The sequence below is a fragment of the Melanerpes formicivorus genome, unplaced genomic scaffold, assembly GCF_026170545.1.
Source record: "Melanerpes formicivorus ecotype bairdi unplaced genomic scaffold, bMelFor1.0.p_v2 SCAF_58, whole genome shotgun sequence".
Classification (NCBI taxonomy): Eukaryota; Metazoa; Chordata; class Aves; order Piciformes; family Picidae; genus Melanerpes; species Melanerpes formicivorus.
This window is the reverse complement of record NW_027142410.1, coordinates 2425826-2445322: the sequence shown is the minus strand read 5'-3', so window position 1 is coordinate 2445322 and position 19497 is coordinate 2425826.

Genomic DNA, 19497 nt, shown 5'->3' with positions numbered 1-19497 from the left:
AAGAGCTGAATTAGATGGAGATGCTTCTCCCTGAGGAAACTCAATTATACTGTCCTGGCAGGAACCCAAGGATGATCAGGATTTCTCCCCCAAGCAGCCACGCAGGGCCAGCCACCCCAAACGCTGCGTCCCCCCTCTGCCCCAGGGAAGGAGCCTCCTCCCTCACCTGATGCCACACACAATGTGTGTGCCAGCGCTGCCCACAGGTGAGATTGGCTGCCCCTGAACCCCCGTGGGAAAGGGAATGGGGCCCCAAAGCAGCACAGGTAAATAAAAGGCAGGGACTCAGCTCTGGTGAGACCCCACCTGGAGTACTGCAGCCAGTTCTGGAGCCCCCATTACAAGAGGGATCTGGAGGTGCTGGAAGGTGTCCAGAGAAGGGCCACAAGGATGCTCAGAGGGCTGGAGCACCTCTCCTATGAGGACAGACTGAAGGAGTTGGGGCTGTTCAGTCTGGAGAAGAGAAGGCTCCGAGGTGACCTCATTGTGGCCTTGCAGTATCTGCAGGGGGCCTACAGGAAGGCCGGGGAGGGACTGCTCAGAATCTCAGGTAGTGATAGGACTAGGGGGAATGGAATGAAGCTGGAGGTGGGGAGATTCAGGCTGGATGTGAGGAGGAAGTTCTTCCCCATGAGAGTGGTGAAGCCCTGGAATGGGTTGTCCAGGGAGGTGGTTGGGGCGCCATCCCTGGAGGTGTTTAAGAGCAGGCTGGATGAGGCTCTGGGCAGGCTGATCTAGTGTGGGGTGTCCCTGCCCATGGCAGGGGGGTTGGAACTAGCTGATCCTTGTGGTCCCTTCCAACCCTGACTGATACTATGACAGAAGGATGGACCAGCCAGCCCCTGAGTGGGACCCACATTGTTAATTGCTTCTCCTCTTTGAGTCTGAATGTTGAGAGCTTGTTGGTTTTTGTTCAGACGTGCCAGTGATGATGCCCATGGTTAATCCTTTCTCCTGCTGCACAAACAAGTTGCCAAATGCTGCTCAGTAAAGAGACCTCTGAAACAGGAGGTGTACCAAGACCTTGCTATGCCAGTAAAGGAAGGTCCTGGCCTCCTCCTCTCAGACATCTGCTCACCAAAGAAACACTTGCTGTGAATTGCAAGCTGCCACGGGCCCCATGCAAGCCATACATCCTTCCTATGGTGGGATATGGGCAACAGCTCCTTTCCTTCCCAAGGGCAAGGGCTGTGGACAGAGCAGCATTGCTGGAAGGAACAAAACAAATCCAAGAAGGCCCTCTGGAGAAGGAGGCGAGATCTCTTGGGATGCCAGGAAAGTTTGCTGGTGCCAGCCTTGTTTTGCTCTGATCCCAGCCAAATGAGGAAGGCAACATGTCAGAGAGCACATGCCTGGCTTGCAAGACAGGATGAAAGTGATAAAAATCAAGTGGTGGTTGTCCATACACAAAAGACCACTCAATCCCAGGAAGTCTTTGGTAGGCCAAATCAAGAGCTTTACAAACTCATGTTCATTTAAACCTATTTGTGCTGTTCTGCATGTGTCCCTTTCAACAGCCACATCCGAGAGGCAAACGGTCTGGTGGCACTTCCATACCAGCCTGCCCTGTGTGGCTTCAATTTCAAGGAGGTAAGGAGCCAGGACCCTTAGCAGCAAGTGCTTGATCATAGGGACCTGTGTGTCCCACAGTTCCTTCTCTGGCTGGAGCTCCATCTGAAAGGGATTCAGCTGTTCCTTCGACTCTCAAAGCACAAGGAAGATGAACACCATGTCATCCTTTCTCATATCAGCCTCAGTGTTTGATGTGATTACCTGCTGTGTTCACTTGGCACTTGAACATCCAGACCTATCAATTTAATCTTAATTGTGAGCTTAATTTGATCATTGTGGTGTTCCAGCTCTAACTGGCTTGGAGGAACCTGGTAGTAAATTTGCCCTGTAAAGTGCTCAACTTAAGTGCACCTGTGCTCAGTTGGCCTTTGCATGAGAGGCCAGAGCACAGAAATCAGCTTGTTCTGTTGGCTGTCAGCATGGATAATGAACTTGGGGGGCAGGAGACCCTTTGCTAACATGCTCTGCTACCAAACCAGAGCTTCTGTACCCCTCAAAGCCTGCCTCATTTCTCCCTTGGCCGTGGTGGGGCTCAAGCAGAGCTGCCTGCTGCTGAGCCAGGCAGTGACAGTGACTCCAGGTAGGAGTTTCTCAGCTGAGAGACTGAATCTATTTCTATTTAGATATGGCCACTTCCACCCAAAGCATTTCCAAGTGTGGCTGAACAAGGAGAAAGTCAAGCATTTACTACACCTCTACCAACTCCTTTTTCCCTCCTTGGTGTGCAGCAGCATGCAGCCCCTTCCTGTATCTCTCACTATCTGACATGCCCTAACTGAAAGAAAAAACCAATCAGGCTCCAAGAATTCTTTCAGCCCTTTCCTCCAGAGGCTGCAAATCCTCATCTCCCTGAGGCCACCTAGGTGAACTTACCCACACAAATACAGCTTGTGCAGAAGCTGAAAAGCTGAAAGTAAGAGCAGAGCAGAAGAAATCCTGAGCATCACATTCCTCATCCCGGGACTTTGCAAAGCTCACAGAGACTTCCTCCAGCTTTACAGCTGGGAAAACAAGCGCCTGCTGGACCAGTCCTGCCTGGGCCAGCCTGTGGGTAAGTGGATGAGCAAAGCCAAGCAGCCAGAACAAGCCCCTGGCTGGCAAAACGCCTCAGGAGCACAGCAAGGACAGGCTCCCAGTAAGCACGCTGTGGCTGGCCTGGCAGGGAGAGCCCAGGATGCTCTGGCATGCCATCTTCTCCATCCCCTGGGAAATGTTTACATTTAATTAGGGGAGAGTTAAGAGAAAGACAGTGCATGTGCAGGAGCAAACCATCACCCGGGCAGCTGATTTTCTCCTGCAGGAGACAGAAGCAAAGGAACATTTAATCCTGCTGGCTGAGCATGGCCAAATTGAGACCTACAGGGACTTCTCTGTGCAAATGCCGTATGGCAACAAACAGCCTGGGTAACAGGATAAGCTTTATCTGAACAATCAGCCACTTCAGCTCAGCCTTCCAGGGCCACCGGCACCAGCCAGAGAGGGGTTGCCTGGGGACAGCTCCTCCAGCCCAGCAGAGGAGTCAAGCAGCTCCTTTGAGCAGCCCGAGCCGCTGCTGAATTCGGGCGACTTAGCCAAACATCCTCCCTGAGCTCCCCCTCTGCCTAGAAACGGCTCCGTTACCCAGCCCCCTTCTGCTTGTGCCCCCCGAGGCTGCAGCTGCCCACTCCCTGCCCACCACCCGGAGCCCCTCGCACACCCAAGCAGGGCTTTCAGCCCCGGTGGCTGCCGCCGGCCCTGCCTGCGACCCGCCTGCCTTCAGCAAGCTCTTGCGAGCGCAGGGATATTAATGATGCTGCCTTTTGATATGCAAACGGAGCGCTCATTACGCCTCTCGCCCCACATCCTCTGAGCTGTTAATTAAAGAGTGTGCAGCAGGCAGAAAATTGTCATCGTCGCCTGCAAAATAAACCAACAATGCTCGGATGGCTGCGCTCCAAACATCACCCCCCCATCCCCCCCAACACACACACAGCAGCACGTGCAGCAGCCCTGGCAGCAGCAGGATGGATGGACGGACAGACAGATGGACCCACGGCTGCCCAGGGCTTGGCTAGGCGAGCCCCACATCTGCACAGCCACAGCCTGCAGCATGGAAAGCTGCAGCCCGGCCGCGGTGCCCACGCTGGGGATGGCCAAGTTGAGGGCAGCTGCAGCACATGGGAGAAGTCACAGACACATTCAGGTTGGAAAAGAGCCTCAGGATCATCAAGTCCAACCATTAGCCCTACTCTACAAGGGTCACCCCTAAACCGTATCCCCAAGCACCACATCCAAACCACCTTTAAACACACCCAGGCTTGGTGACTCAACCACCTCCCTGGGCAGCTCACTCCAATCCCTGACCACTCTTGCTGTGAAAGTTTTCTTCCTAATGTCCAGTCTAAACCTACCCACCCACAGCCTGAGGCCATCCCCTCTTGTTCTGTCACTAACTACCTGTGAGAAGAGACCAGCACCAGCCTCTCTACTGAGCAGCTCCCAGGCTGCAAAGGCACAGGTGCCACCATGCTGCTCTTTGCTCTCCGAGGCTCTAGGTGAGCAGGGGAGCTTCTTTTCCATCAGCCTGGGGGTACGTGTGTGTGTGATGGCTTTCCCCTTTGCCCATCCCCTGCCTGGATTCCCACCACAGCATCACACAACAGGAGGAGTCAGCAGGGACCTCTGGAGATCATCTGGTCACATTCCCTCTGCTAAAGCAGGTACACAGGAACATGTCCAGTGCTCCATTGCCCAAAAAGCAAAGACATTTTTCTGCAAGGGAAACTTCCTGTGTTCTAGTTTGCATCCATTGCACCCTTGTCCCATCACTGGCCACCACTCAGAAGAGCCTGGACCCATCCTCATGGCCTTCACCCTTTAGATATTTGTATGGATTTATAAGGTCCCCTCTTGGCCTTCTCTTTTCCAGGCTCAAGACCCCTAGGTTTCTCAGCCTCTCCTCAAAAGAGAGATGCTCCAGTCCCTATATCATACTCCTGGCCTCTCTAATAATCCCAGTAGCAGACCCTCTCCCTGTCCCTCTTGAACTAGGGAGTCCAGAACTGGACACAATACTCCATATGAAGCCTCACCAGGGCACAGGAGAGGGGGAAGAGAACCTCCCTCCACCTGCTGGCCACACTCTTAATGCACCCCAGGATACCATCGATCCTTTTGGCCATAACAGAACTGGAAGCAGGGATGTCAGCAGGTTATTTTAGCACTGATCTTTATGAATTTGCTGTGCTTCCTGGGGGAGAGGGAGACCCAGCTCCATCACAGCACTTTGCAGGGCAATGCTTGAGTGCCCTCAATGATGAGCCCTGGAGAGCTGCTGCTGCAGCCCAGAGGCAAGGTCAGCACCAGCCAGTGCTTTGGCCTTGATGAGGGAGGAGCAAGCTGGATGGGAACCAAGTGGGGATGATGAAACTCCTCTCCCACTTCTGCCCTGCTGAGGCATGGGGCCTCTCTCAAACCCATCCCCAAAGTGCCTCCCTGCCCCACTCCAGCATCTTGCCTTGGAAACCCCCAGCAGCTTTTGGGGCTCAGAATCCAGTCCTGGCAGAAAGAAGCAAGTGCCTGCAGCAACCACAGCAGATCAAAGGGAAGGGTGGGAGTTGGAGCCCACAATTTCCTTCTGCTCTGAATAAATGAGGACTCAAATTAACCTGTTACTGAGCTGAGGAGAGACTTCCCTGATCCACTTTCCATCTTAGGTGGATTCATGTTTAACCTATGCTAGCCACTGTGGCTCCCAGGGGCTGCTTCTCCCCTCTTGGACAAACGAAAACCTCAACCACTACCCTCTAACAGGAGATGATGCTCCTGGAAACTCCAGGTCTCAGCATGCAGCATTCCTCCCTCTTGGGTGACCCAGAGAGAGGGGGATAGCAGTTTGCTCTGGGGTAGGTTTGGGCACATCTGTGTGTTCCTTGTCCTTCCACAGCTCCCCCGTGGCTGAGAAGGGAGCTAGCTGCATATGTCGAGGTGTAGCACAGCCCTTAGCTAGGAGGAGGAGGAGAAGGACACCTTGGGGTTTCTTCCCTGCCGTTTCTTTGGATACAGCCTGCACTTGTCTCTGCTGTTGGGAAACAGAAATGAGACTCTCCCACTCACTCCTTTCATGGTCCTGGTTAGAAACGACAGAAACAGCAGGTGTCCTGTGGACACTAATGGCCTCCCTGTCTCGCTTTGCCTTGACAAACACCATCTGATTTGTAACCCTGTTGAAAAGAGAGCTCACAAGCAGGAGGCAGGCTCAGGAGCTGCCAACACTTCGGAGAGAAGCTGCTCCTTTGTGCTTCCTTGCCAGTCAGAAGAAGAGTAAAGCCTCACCTGTGACTAAAGGTGGGCTGCATGGGAGCAAACACCACCTCTCCCTGTCCTCCCAGCACAGGCTTTAATTGCTGCTTACCTGAGGAGGCAGTTCAGGCTTCCACCTTTTCTCTTCCCAATGTGATGATGTTTTTGTACCCACCTCTGTGGCAGGAGGTTGTTCTCTGCAGCTGGAGATGGTGAGAATGGAGCAGAACTGTAGGGCAGCTGCTGACTCCAGTGTCTCCCAACAAGGAGATGCTGGGAGTGGTCTCCAAGCAGGCTCTCAGCTATTTCTACTTCTCCTAATTGGTGCTGCATCCAGGTGCCATCATTCCTGAAGGAAATTAGGAGGTGTAGGCTCCAAGGGGTCTGTGCACAGAGATGATTTGCCATGCTCTACCCTGGGATTTCCTCCTGCCCCCGGGGTTCAGTGTGGAGATGGCTGGGGGAGCTGGCACTGGGGTTTGCCAGCTCAGCTCTCTCCAAAGGTGGATGGCAGCTGCTGCTTCCCAGCTAACCTGGCAATAACTCACCCAGGGGTGGAGGTCACAGCAGCCTATTTCCCTGGGGCAGCAGTGGGCACAGGGTGGTGGTATTGCTTCCTTTTCCACCCCATCCTGCCCTCTCAGGGAGTGGAAGATGCAAAAAGTAACTCAACCCAAGTAACTCTACTTCTCCAGCTCCTCCCCACCTCGTGGCCATGCCTCTCCCAAACACCTCCAGCCTCCCAGGACCTTGCTGCAACACCAAGGATCTGTAACCCCTGCATTGGCAGGTTCTGCATGGCCCCAGCAACTGCAGGCTGCCCCTGCCCTTCAGCCTCCCTCCCTCCCTCCCACTCCTTCTGCAAACGTTACAATCTGTCTTCTCCTCTCCGAACTTGCCCTGCCATCCATCAGCCACTGCCTGAGCACATTAGCCTTCAGTTCTCCAGACAGCAGCTGAGGAAGGCAGCTGGGACACAGCAGTTACTCCACTGACTCCTGGGCACACTCTCACCTTGGATCTGCGTGGCTGGAGCTCTGCTGACTCAAACTCCCTGAAGACCAACGAGCTCTGTGCTGCACCCAGCACCAGGAGCAACACCTGGGAGCCTTGGGGATAGAAGCTGCAGCAGACAGGGCAGTCTGAATACCACTGTGCTGGACCACAGGCAGCTAAATTCATCCTCGTGGCCATGGCCTGGCTGGCACCCCCAGGGCTGCAGTCTGGGTTGTACACTGCCAGGAGGGGGTGCAGTGCCCTGTCTTTGCCCAAGGGTAGTGGGAAGGCTGGGAATGCCCAGCCCTGGGGCACAGGTATTCCAGAGAGGATGAAGCTGGCTTTTGCCCAGAGCTTGAATGGTTTTGCCTGAGACCATATAGTTTGTGAGGCTGAAGCCTATTCTTTACTCTGCAATTTTCCCTAGGTGTCACTGAAGTATTTTCCCCATCCTTGGAGTTCTGCCCAGCAGTGGGGTAGGGCACAGCCTTGCTGCACAACTCTTCTGCAGTGAAGTCAGCATTGGAGCTACCCTACTGATACTCTGTGCTCACAGTCCATCCTTCCCTGGCCACCAGGTCCCCCAGAGCAGCTCTAGCCCCCACTGCCCACTGTGCTGATGGGCACATGCTGGTGGAGGAATAAGTGACCAAACTCCTGCTGCTCTGCCACATGAGTGCAGCAAAGAAATCACAGAATCATTGAATTGTTAGGGTTGGAAGGGACCTCAAGGATCAGCTAGTTCCAACCCCCCTGCCACAGGCAGGGACACCCCATACTAGATCAGGTTGCTCAGAGCCACAGCCAGCCTGGCCTTAAAAACCTCCAGGGATGAGGCTTCCACCACCTCCCTGGGCAACCTGTGCCAGTGTCTCACCACCCTCATGGGGGAGAATTTCTTCCTAACATCCAATTTGAATCTACCCATTTCTAGTTTTGCTCTATTCCCTCCAGTTCTATCACTCCCTGACACCCTAAAAAGTTCCTCCCCAGCCTTCTTGTAGCCTCTTTCAGATACCACAATAAGGTCTCCTCAGAGCCTTCTCTTCTCCAGACTGAACAGCCCCAACTCCCTCAGTCTATCCTCACAGGAGAGGTGTTCCAGCCCTTTAATCATCCTTGTATACTCACAACAGCATTCCCTCTGACTGACCCAGCACACAAATGACAGCAGGGAAATCCCAATGCTTCCACCTCTGAGAGTCCCATGACACATCCTGAGCCAGCACAGTGGATGTGCATGCGGGGAAAGAGGTGGGATGGTTATTTCAAGAGCCCCCAAGGATCTGATCCATGCTGACCCAGTACCACAGACATGTTAACTAGGGGGGACAAAACAATAATATACATTTGGGGAGGCTGAAAAGAGCTACAGCTCCTTGTGGTGTATTATTTACATCAGAAACCAACTCTGATAAACACATGGTTCAATGTGAGTCAGCAGCAATAGGTGCCCCAAGTGTAAATACCTCACTGCACACACACAGGGAGCAGCTGTGCAGAAATAGGAAGCACTTTGGATTCATGCTGAGTACCCTGCCCCAGTGTTGAGTTGCTCTTGAATTGCTGTGCTGGTGTGCATGCTCCTGTTGGATGTGCATCTACCTGTGGGCTGTGTAGACAGCAGCAGATAATCCATGGAATCACAGATCATAGGTGGGTCAGGGCTGGAAGGGACCTCAAGGAGAGACTTGGGGCTGTTCAGTTTGAGAAGAGAAGGCTCTGAGGAGACCTTATTGTGGCCTTCCAGTGTGTGAAGGGGGCTACAAGAAAGCTGGGGAGGGACTTTTTAGGGTGTCAGGGAGTGATAGGACTGGGGGGAATGGAATAAAAAAATAGAAGTGGGTAGAGTCAGATTGGATGTGAGGAAGAAGTTCTTCCCCATGAGGGTGGTGAGAGACTGGCACAGGTTGCCCAGGGAGGTGGTGGAAGCCTCATGCCTGGAGCTGTTTAAGGCCAGGCTGGATGTGGCTCTGAGCAAGCTGATCTAGTGTGAGGGGTCCCTGCCCATGGCAGCTTCCCACTTCCACCTCTGCCTCCCCAAAGGCTACAGGAGGTCAGCAGAAACCCTGCCCCAGCAGGTGTCATGATAGTATCTGATTCTATTCCCAGAAGGCTCCAGGATGTGTTTCTGGGTCCCAGAGCAGCATGTGGGGAGGTGAAAGCCATAGTGAAATGGGCTGGCAGCCAGTGCACTCCTTGGGAAAGGGCAGTTCCATCAACCCCAAAACACAGAATCACAGAATCAACCAGGTTGGAAAAGACCTCAGAGATCATCAAGCCCAACCTATTGCCTAATACCCAACACCTCATGACAACTAAACCATGGCTCCAAGTGCCACATCCAATCCTTTTTGGAGCACCTCCAGGGATGGTGACTCCACCACCTCCCTGGGCGGCACATCCCAATGACGAATGACTCTCAATGAAGAACTTTCTCCACACCTCCAGCCTATACCTCCCCTGGCACAGCTTGAGACTGTGTCCTCTTGTTCTAGTGCTGGTTGCCTGGGAGAAGAGAACAACCCCCACCTGGCTACAACCTCCCTTCAGGTAGTTGTAGACAGCAAGAAGGTCTCCCCTGAGCCTCCTCTTCTCCAGGCTAAACAACCCCAGCTCCCTCAGCCTCTCCTCACAGGGCTGTGCTCAAGGCCTCTCCCCAGCCTTGTTGCCCTTCTCTGGAGTTCAAGTGTCTCAATGTCCTTCCTAAACTGAGGGCCCCAGAACTGGACACAGGACTCAAGGTGTGGCCTAACCAGTGCTGAGTTCAGGGCCACAATGACTTCCCTGCTCCTGCTGGCCACACTATTTCTGATGCAGGCCAGGATGCCATTGGCCTCCTTGACCACCTGGGCACACTGCTGGCTCATGTTCAGCCTACTATCAACCAGTACCCCCAGGTCCCTTTCTGCCTGGCTGCTCTCCAGCCACTCTAACCCCAGCCTGTAGCACTGCATGGGGTTGTTGTGGCCAAAGTGCAGCACCTGGCACTTGGACTTGTTGAATGTCATCATGTTGGACTCTGCCCATCTGTCCAGCCTGTCAAAGTCCCTCTGCAGAGCCCTTCTGCCCTCTAACAGATCAACATCTGCTCCCAACTTGGTGTCATCTGCAAACTTACAGATGATGGACTCTATCTCCCCTCTCTATAGCCCCTTGGATCCCACCAAATTGACACCAGTTCTGGACCAGTTCCAGCAGGATGGGGGTGGATTGTAGATGAGGCACAGCCAGCTCAAAGGACACTGTTTCAACTGCAGCAGCCCCAAAGCTGCTGTAATTTCCACTGGGGACTCCATCCAGGCCTTTCATCTCTCCATACCGAGGGGTGTGAGGTGTCTGCTTGCTTGCAGGGGTTAGCAGGGCGAGCCTTCTGAGAGGGAAGCAAAGGGATGGCAAAAAGCAGCATCCCCAGCTGGGAGCAAAGAGCAGCTTTTGTGGAAGTCATGCAAAGAGAGAAATCAATACAGCTCTTCAAGAGGCACGACAAAAGAACAAGTGGAAAAAGCAAGTGGTCCACCACAGTCCAACTACAAGCTGGGACAGCAGGACAAGCCACTGAGAAGCAGCAAGGAGAGAGTCAGAGCTTGGAATGTGTGGGGCTTGAAATGTGTGCTCAAGACATAAAACGTCCAGTACTGAGTCCTCATGGTGTCCTGATGTGGAGTTCAAGCCCCTTCCCTCTCCAGAGGTGCCCTGCAGCCTGCCTGGGAAGGCAGCATTGCCTCCCATGCCCCAGTTTGCCTCTTCTGCTGTTACCTCCTTCTCTGTCCTTGACCCTGTTTACTTACCACTTCCACTGTATACCATCTAACTGCAGTCCTCAGGGAAGGATCAGGCCCTGAGGCAGTCCTGAGATGTGCTGCAGGGTGCTGAAGAACAGTGCACAAACATGAACCTGTGCCCCATGCTCTTTAATATCTTTATTGATGATTTATATGAGGGCATTGAGTCCATCATCAGTAAGTTGCAGATGACACCAAGCTGGGGGCAGGAGTTGATCTGCTGGAGGGTAGAGAGGCTCTGCAGAGGGACCTGGACAGGCTGGACAGATGGGCAGAGTCCAAGGGCAGGAGATTGAACACATCCAAGTGCCAGGTTCTGCACATTGGCCACAGCAACCCCATGCAGTGCTACAGGCTGGGGTCAGAGTGGCTGGAGAGCGGCCAGGCAGAGAGGGACCTGGGGGTGCTGGTTGATGGTAGGCTGAACATGAGCCTGCAGTGTGCCCAGGCAGCCAAGAGGGCCAAGGGCATCCTGGCCTGCATCAGGAACAGTGTGGCCAGCAGGAGCAGGGAGGTCATTCTGCCCCTGGACTCTGCACTGGTTAGGCCACACCTCGAGTACTGTGTCCAGTTCTGGGCTCCTCAGTTTAGGAAGGAGGTTGACTTGCTGGAATGAGTCCAGAGAAGGGCAACAAAGTTGGTGAGGGGTTTGGAACACAAACCCTATGAGGAGAGGCTGAGGGAGCTGGGGTTGCTTAGCCTGGAGAAGAGGAGGCTCAGGGGTGACCTTATCACTCTCTACAACTACCTGAAGGGAAGTTGTAGCCAGGTGGGGGTTGGTCTCTTCTCCCAGGCAGCCAGTACCAGAACAAGAGGACACAGTCTCAGGCTGCACCAGGGGAGATTTAGGTTGGAGGTTAGGAAGAAGTTCTATACAGAGAGAGTGATTGCCCATTGGAATGGGCTGCCTGGGGAGGTGGTGGAGTCACCATCATTGGAGGTGTTCAGGAGGAGACTTGGTGGGGTGCTTGGCTGCATGGTTTAGTTGATTAGGTGGTGTTGGATGAGTTGATAGGTTGGATGTGATGATCTTGGAGGTCTCTTCCAACCTGGTCTGGTCCATTCCATTCCATTCCATTCCATTCTTTTGCAGCCCCTGAACCTTTTCCATGGCCATCTCATGGAGGAGCCAGGCAGATCCTGTGAGAGCACAGGGCTTCTGGCCCAGACACCCTGCCTGCTCGCTTCTTTGGGCTCAAGAGAGAGGCTCCAGGCTGTCTTCTTGCCCTTTTCTGGGGAGGTCAACCAGTGTCCCATCCCCAGCCAGCACCCTTGCTTGCTCCTGTCCCTGAGCTGGGTCAGCAGCCTGGGACTAGCTCCAGGGATACACCTGGAGGAGAAGCAGCACCAATATGCAGGCTCAGCAGAAGAGGTGTCCCATGGGAGCTAGATTCTATGCTCCTGCTCGGGGTGGACTCGATCTTCAGAGGTTCCTTCCAACCCCTAACATCCTGTGATAAGAGCTGCTCTCCTGTTACACTTCTAGCAGAGCTGTCAGAGCAACCTGTGCTGGAGGCTAAAAAGTTGCAGCCAAGAGCATGGACAAGCCTTGAGCAAGGGCAGGGGGAGCAGGAGGCAGTGAGGCAGCAGGAGGGCCTGGGAAGCTGGGTGACCTTAGAAGTCACCTGCTGAACCTGTATCACAGAGCTAGTCCAGGATTTGGGGGCTCAAATATAAACAGCAGGAGCCAGCACCCCAGCTGGAATGCCTTGGCCCCACCATGGTGCCATGGGCTCTTTGGTTGCCTGGTGCCCACCCCCATGGGACCCCCTAGGACTCTCTGTTGGCATCTTGGCCAAGGCCACAAGCCTCTTGAGCTCCTTCCCAGCCTGGTTTGCAGGGGAAGCCTGTGGTTACTGAGCAATCCATGAGCCCAGGAATGGAGGGAGATGCACAGCTGAGGTGGGAGATGCCCCCTGGTTTTGCAGGATTGGGGGGCCATAGGGGTACCCATGAACATGCTGCCTGCAGGCTGCTTGCCTCTGCTGCCTGTGCTTGGAGGCAGGGCTGCCACGGCTGGAATGGCCCTGGCTGCCTGAAAGGATTCATTGTTTGTGGTGGTGGAGGCTGGGACAGAGGAGGCATTGAGGCCAGTTGGTATCCTGGGCTCCCAGGCAGTGGCAGGGGCTGGCTTGCCCTGTGCCTAGGTGCTGGCAGCCCTGACCTCCCAGGCCCCCATGAAAAGGCCAGTTTGTCCTGCTGCCAGCAGCCCAGAGCTGCAGGAGGAAGAAGCACCTGGCACATGCTTCTGGAGCTTCCAAATGGGAGCAGCCTCAGCCCTTACCCTCTTCTTCTCAGAATCACAGAATTCTTGAGGCTGGAAAAGACCTCTGAGATCACCAAGTCCAGCCTATGACCTAGCACCACCACATCAGCTAAACCCTGCCACCAAGTGCCACAGCCAAGCTTTTCTTAAAGACCTCCAGTGGTGGCAACTCCACCACCTCCCTGGGCAGTCCATCCCACTGCCTAATCAGCCTTTCTCTGAGGAATGCTTCCTAATGTCCAACCTAAACCTCCCCTGGCACAGCTTCATACCATGCCCTCTTGTCCTGTCACTGGCTGCTTGAGAAAAGAGCCTGACCCCCACCTGACTACACCTTCCTTTTAGGTAGCTGTAGCGGGTGATAAGGTCCCCTCTAAGTCTCCTCTTCTCCAGGCTGACCACCCTCAGCTCCCTCAGCCTTTCCCCAAACAACTGTCCCTCCAGCCCCCTCACCAGTCTCGTTGCTGCCTGCCCCCCCACCCCAGACCAGCACTGCAGCTTTTCAGGCTCCCCAGACCTGACTTTCTCGTGTAAGCCCAGCACCAGCCCCTTGGGGCAATGCTGCAGCTCTGCTCAGCACGGCCAGCACCATCCCAGTGCTGCTCAGAGCGGCTGCTGGATGGTCCCTGTGCTCTCCTCTCCCCTCCCCGTGCTTGGGATGGAGCCGAGCAGGACCCAGCCTGTCTGGGGAAGGAGCAGTGGCAGGACTCCAGCTCTTCCTGTCCTTGAGCAGCTCCTGCAGCCACCAGTAAACACACATTAAGCGTCTGCAGGCACCAGTGTGCGTGCAAAACAGAGGAAGGCAGGCAGGAAGGCAGGCAGGAAGGCAGGCAGGAAGGCAGGCAGGAAGGACGCCTTCCCTGAGGAAGCTGGCCCCAAGGCATCCGGAGATAACAGCCGACACCTGCGGCCACACGGGGCCAGGCTGGGTCCTGCCCTGCAAAAGAGACAATGCCCCCCCGCCCGCCCCAGGGCACACAAAACTGTCTGAGAGAGAATATCCCTTCTGTGGTCACCTGGCTGTGGGACCTGTCAGATGGTGATGGACATTTTCTGTCCCAGCCCTGCAGTCAGGGGCGGGCAGGGCAGGGTGAAGCAGTTCCCTACCCTTGCCGGCACAGACCTGCTGAGGAGTGGGCTCACCCCCTCCCTCCCGGGGTGGCCCTGGCAAGGGGGGATGTGTGCCTGCTGGTGGGGCAGCCCTGCCCTTCTACCTTGAGTCCTGTGTCCAGTTCTGGGCCCTTCAGTTTAAGAAGGATGTTGAGTTGCTGGAAGGTGACCAGAGAAGGGCAACAAAGCTGGGGAGGGGTCTGGAGCACAGCCCTGTGAGGAGAGGCTGAGGGAGCTGGGGTTGCTTAGCCTGGAGAAGAGGAGGCTCAGGGGTGACCTTCTTACTGTCTACAACTACCTGAGGAGAGGTTGTAGCCAGGTAGAGGTTGGTCTCTTCTCCCAGGCAGCCAGCACCAGAACAAGAGGACACAGTCTCAAGCTGTGCCAGGGGAGGTTTAAGCTGGATGTTAGGAAGAAGTTTTACACAGAGAGTGATTGGCCATTGGAATGGGCTGCCTGGGGAGGTGGTGGAGTCACCATCACTGGAGGTGTTCAGGAGGAGAATAGAATAGAATAGAATAGAATAGAATAGAATAGAATAGAATAGAATAGAATAGAATAGAATAGAATAAGCCAGGTTGGAAGAGACCTTCAAGATCATTCTATCAACTAATCCAACTCACCTAATCAACTAACCCATGCAACCAAGCACCCCATCAAGTCTCCTCCTGAACACCTCCAGTGATGGTGACTCCACCACCTCCCCACGCAGCCCATTCCAATGGGCAATCACTCTCTCTGTGTAAAACTTCCTCCTGACCTCCAGCCTGAACCTCCCCTGGCACAGCTTGAGATTGTGTCCTCTTGTTCTGGTGCTGGCTGCCTGGGAGAAGAGACCAACCCCCACCTGTCTACAACCTCCCTTCAGGTAGTTGTAGAGAACAATAAGGTCACCCCTGAGTCTCCTCCTCTCCAGGCTAAGCAGCCCCAGACTTGATAGGGTGCTTGGTGCCATGGGTTAGTTGATTAGGTGGTGTTGGATGATAGGCTGGACACAATGATCTCGAAGGTCTCTTCCAACCTGATTTATTATTCTATTCTATTCTATTCTATTCTATTCTATTCTATTCTATTCTATTCTATTCTATTCTATGCTATGCTATGCTATGCTATGCTATGCTATGCTATGCTATGCTATGCTATGCTATGCTATTCCATTCCATTCCATTCCATTCCATTCCATTCCATTCCATTCCCCGGCGTGTGGATCCCGCAGTGGTTTGGGGAGGGGGCATGGGGCTGGTGCTCAGCAGGGCTCACTGCCTGGGACTTCAGCGTACAGTTTTCTGCACCCTCCGAGAAGCGTGTGGAGGAGGCAGGGTGTCCCTGGGGATGGGCAGGAATCTGTCTGTCCTTAGAGAGACAGACAGAGAAATGCTCAGGATGCTTTGTGGGCTCACAGAGTGGACGGCACCAATTCATGTGCATCCTGGGTGCGTGCAGGCTCCCACAGAGCCTTTGTGAGATTTGGGCTATCCAGCATGAAATGAGAGACTCCACTGATGCCTCCTGCTTCCCCAGGGACTTTAATGAGGGTTAATTGGAGGCTCTGCAGAAGCCCAACAGCCACATCAAAAGGGCCGAGGAGGCTGAGCGAGGCACCGTGCGTGCTGGTGGCATGGGTCATGCCCGGCAGAGGCACAGCTCCAGGATGCATGGAGTACCACTGAACAGGGCCCTCTGCCACAGTCCTTGCCTCTTCTGGTCAGGGCTGGGTGCACAGGCTGTCCTGTTGCCTCCTGCTGCTCTGTGGCCAGGCAGGCAGCCCCTGACCATGCAAGCACCATGCTCCTTCATGCCCTTTTGTGCCACTCACCACGTGTGAGCTGGGCTAGAGGCACAACTGGCTCAGGACAGAACTACAGACTTTTCTCTAGTCTCAAACACCACAAGCACGATCCAGCAGCCTTTCCACTTTCCCTGAGGACTGGCCAGTTGCTTCCAAGGTTCCTTTGCTCTAAGGGGGTCTCTGTCAGGTGTGGTGGACATATCCATATCACCCTCAGGACAACTTAGAAAACCCCCAAAGCACTGCAAGTAACAATAAGAACAACCAGCACCACCCAAAACTTAACACCTTGCATCCCTCTTTTTTCCTAAATGGGAAGCTAATCTGATGCAAAACTCCTGGGTACTTGGTCAAACCTGCTTGAAGGCTCAGCAGATACTCCTCCACACCCAGCATCCCAGCCTAGGGCAGATAGCAAGGAGGGGCTCTCATTTCCCCCTGCACCCAGGACATTTGGCATCCAGGCCTAGCAGATGTCAGGTTGCTCTCCTTCTTAGCCCTCAAAGAGGCTTTTAATGGAGATATTAATGCTGGTGTGGATGCTGTACAAATGCAATCTCCTCAGAACAAGGGCTGGGAGAAGGGCTGTATTCATAGTTAAGGATGCATTTCCAGTTAGTCAAGCAGAGCTCCACCAAGCACGTGCTTGATAAGCCCTGGCACAGACACTGTGTTAGCAGAAGACACCAGAGTGCTATTACTTTCTGTTAACCCAGCAGGAACATAATTGCAAAAGACAACTCTGAACAGGTAGAGAGGAACAGCCCAAAGTGCAGCATTGCCTGGCAAGAGCAGTGCAGGGATCACAGGGAGGATCCAGTGACCAGCACCCCCTCTCCTCCGGGTCACAGAGAACCTGAAGGTCCCTCGGGCACATGCGTCTTGGTGGTTGCACGTGGGAGAGCATGAATGGGCAAAGCCAACTTGCTCAGAGATTTTGTGTAGCAGTCACCTCCCCCTTGCCCCATGATTAACTGGCCCTCACCCTTCAGCCACTTGCAGAAGTTTTTGAGACACACAAGTGTATGACCGCAGAGCCCCTTACCCTGGCACGGAATGGCATGCAGGTGGCACACGTGGCTGGCTCGGATGGCTCCGTCATTCATTATGGGATGATAGCAACCCATGCACCTGATCTACAGAGCAACCCTGGGAGATGGCTTCCTGAAGGGTTTCTGCCTGTGTGAGCTAGCTGGCGAGGTCAGCAGGGGCTGGCAGGGAGGCAGTGGCACAGGACTGGAAGGGGACAGGGGGTGACCCTGAAGACAAACTGCTCTTTAACCACTTTTAATCTCTGGGTTTCACTGACACATTCACAACCTCCCCTTTTGTCACTCCAGTGAAACACAGATCATAGGATCATAGGATGCTAGGGATAGGAAGGGACCTTCAAAGATTATCCAGTCCAACCCCTGTGCCAGAGCACGACCATAGGATCCAGCACAGGTCACACAGGAGCACATCCAGATGGGGCTTGAAAGTTTCCAGAGAAGAAGCCTCCACAACCTCTCTGGGGAGCCTGTTCCAGTGCTCTGTGACCCTCACAGTGAAGAAGTTCCTCCTGATGTTGAGGTGGAACCTCAAGAGGGTGTTCAAGAGGGGATTGGATGTGGCACTTGGTGCCATGGTCTAGTCCTGAGGTCTGTGGTGACAGGTTGGGCTCGATGGTCCTCGAGGTCTCTTCCAACCTTGGTGATACTGTGATCCAATCCCCTCTTGAACACCTCCAGGGATGGTGACTCCACCACCTCCCTGGGCAGCACATTCCAATGGCTAACAACTCTCTCTGGGAAGAAATTTCTCCTCACCTCCAGCCTAAACCACCCCTGGCGCAGCTTGAGACTGTGTCCTCTTGTTCATAGTATCATAGTATCAGTCAGGGTTGGAAGGGACCACAAGGATCATCTAGTTCCAACCCCCCTGCCATGGGCAGGGACACCCCACACTAGATCAGGCTGCCTAGAGCCTCATCCAGCCTGGGCTTAAACACCCCCAGGGACGGCGTCCCAACCACCTCCCTGGACAACCCATTCCAGGGCTTCACCACTCTCATGGGGAAGAACTTCCTCCTCACATCCAGCCTGAATCTCCCCACCTCCAGCTTCATTTCATTCCCCCTAGTCCTATCACTACCTGAGATCCTGAGAAGTCCCTCCCCAGCCTTCCTGTAGGCCCCCTTCAGATACTGGAAGGCCACAATGAGGTCACCTCGGAGCCTTCTCTTCTGCAGACTGAACAGCCCCAACTCCTTCAGTCTGTCCTCACAGGAGAGGTGCTCCAGCCCTCTTGTTCTGGTGCTGCTTGTCTGGGAGAAGAGACCAACTCCCACCTGGCTACAACCACCCTTCAGGTAGTTGTAGAGAGCAAGAAGGTCTCCTCTGAGTCTCCTCTTCTCCAGGCTAAACAATCCCAGCTCCCTCAGCCCCTCCTCATAGGGCTTGTGCTCGAGACCTCTCCCCAGCCTCGTTGCCCTTCTCTGGACACCTATCACAGAATCTCTTAGCAGGTACCCACCCAGCCCTGCTTTAAATTCACAACAAGTGAATGGCTTTTTTTTATTATTATTATTATTAAAAATACCAGAATCAGCATTAAATTTACTACTACATTTTGAACTCCCAAGAAAACGGGGCTGCAAAAGATAAAGGCCACATAAAAGTGTTGACTTGGGTACAGTGTGATTTATGGGGCACGTTAACACCATGGAGCTCGAGGTAACACTGTGGAGCTGGAGGAGAAAGCAAAAATACAATGCTATGTGAAAGTCCAATAAGACTTTTGATACTGGCTTTGGGTCTCCATCAGCAGGTGATTTTCTGATTGACCTCACCTCAATGTAAGTGGAAACAGGCTTGGGAGGAATGACCATGGCTGGGGGCTGAGCAGTGAGGCTGTGAGAGAAGTACCCTGTGTCCCATTCACATTGTTTTCTGTGCTAGGAATCATGGAATCATAGAATCAATAAGGTTGGAAAAGACCTCAAAGATCATCATCCCCCAATACCTCATGACTAACTAAACCATAGCTTCAAGTGCCACGTCCAATCCCTTTTTGAACACCTCCAGGGATGGTGACTCCACCACCTCCCCAGGCAGCACATTCCAATGGCCAATCACTCTCTCTGTGAAGAACTTTCTCCTCACCTCCAGCCTAAACCTCCCCTGGCACAGCTTGAGACTGTGTCCTCTTGTTCTGGTGCTGGTTGCCTGGCAGAAGAAACCAACCCCCACCTGGGTACAACCTCCCTTCAGGTAGCTGTAGACAGCAACAAGGTCTCCCCTGAGCCTCCTCTTCTCCAGGCTAAACAACCCCAGCTCCCTCAGTAACACAGACTCCAAGAGCTTTTAAGGTCTGACCTTTACCTGGGAGTTTTCTGGGGAGAAAAATGGGATGCTAAGCTGCCCATCAGCCCAGGCTGGTGACACGACTGTGGGGATGACAGTGGGCTGAGCAGGTGTGCTGAGCCCAGGCAGCATCCTCAGCTGAGAGGGGCAAGCACAGGTGCTCCTGCAGTCCGTCCCAGCAGGCTCTCTCTTGTTGTGGGGTTCATGTTTCCAAACAGACATCAGGCAGGCTGGAGAGACTGGCATGAATGATGAAAAGGCCCAGGAACTCCCCCTTCATCGGGAGAGATAAGGAAGTTTAGTCTATTTAACTTCTCAGAGAGAAGGTTAAGAGGTGCCTTGATCGTGATCTAT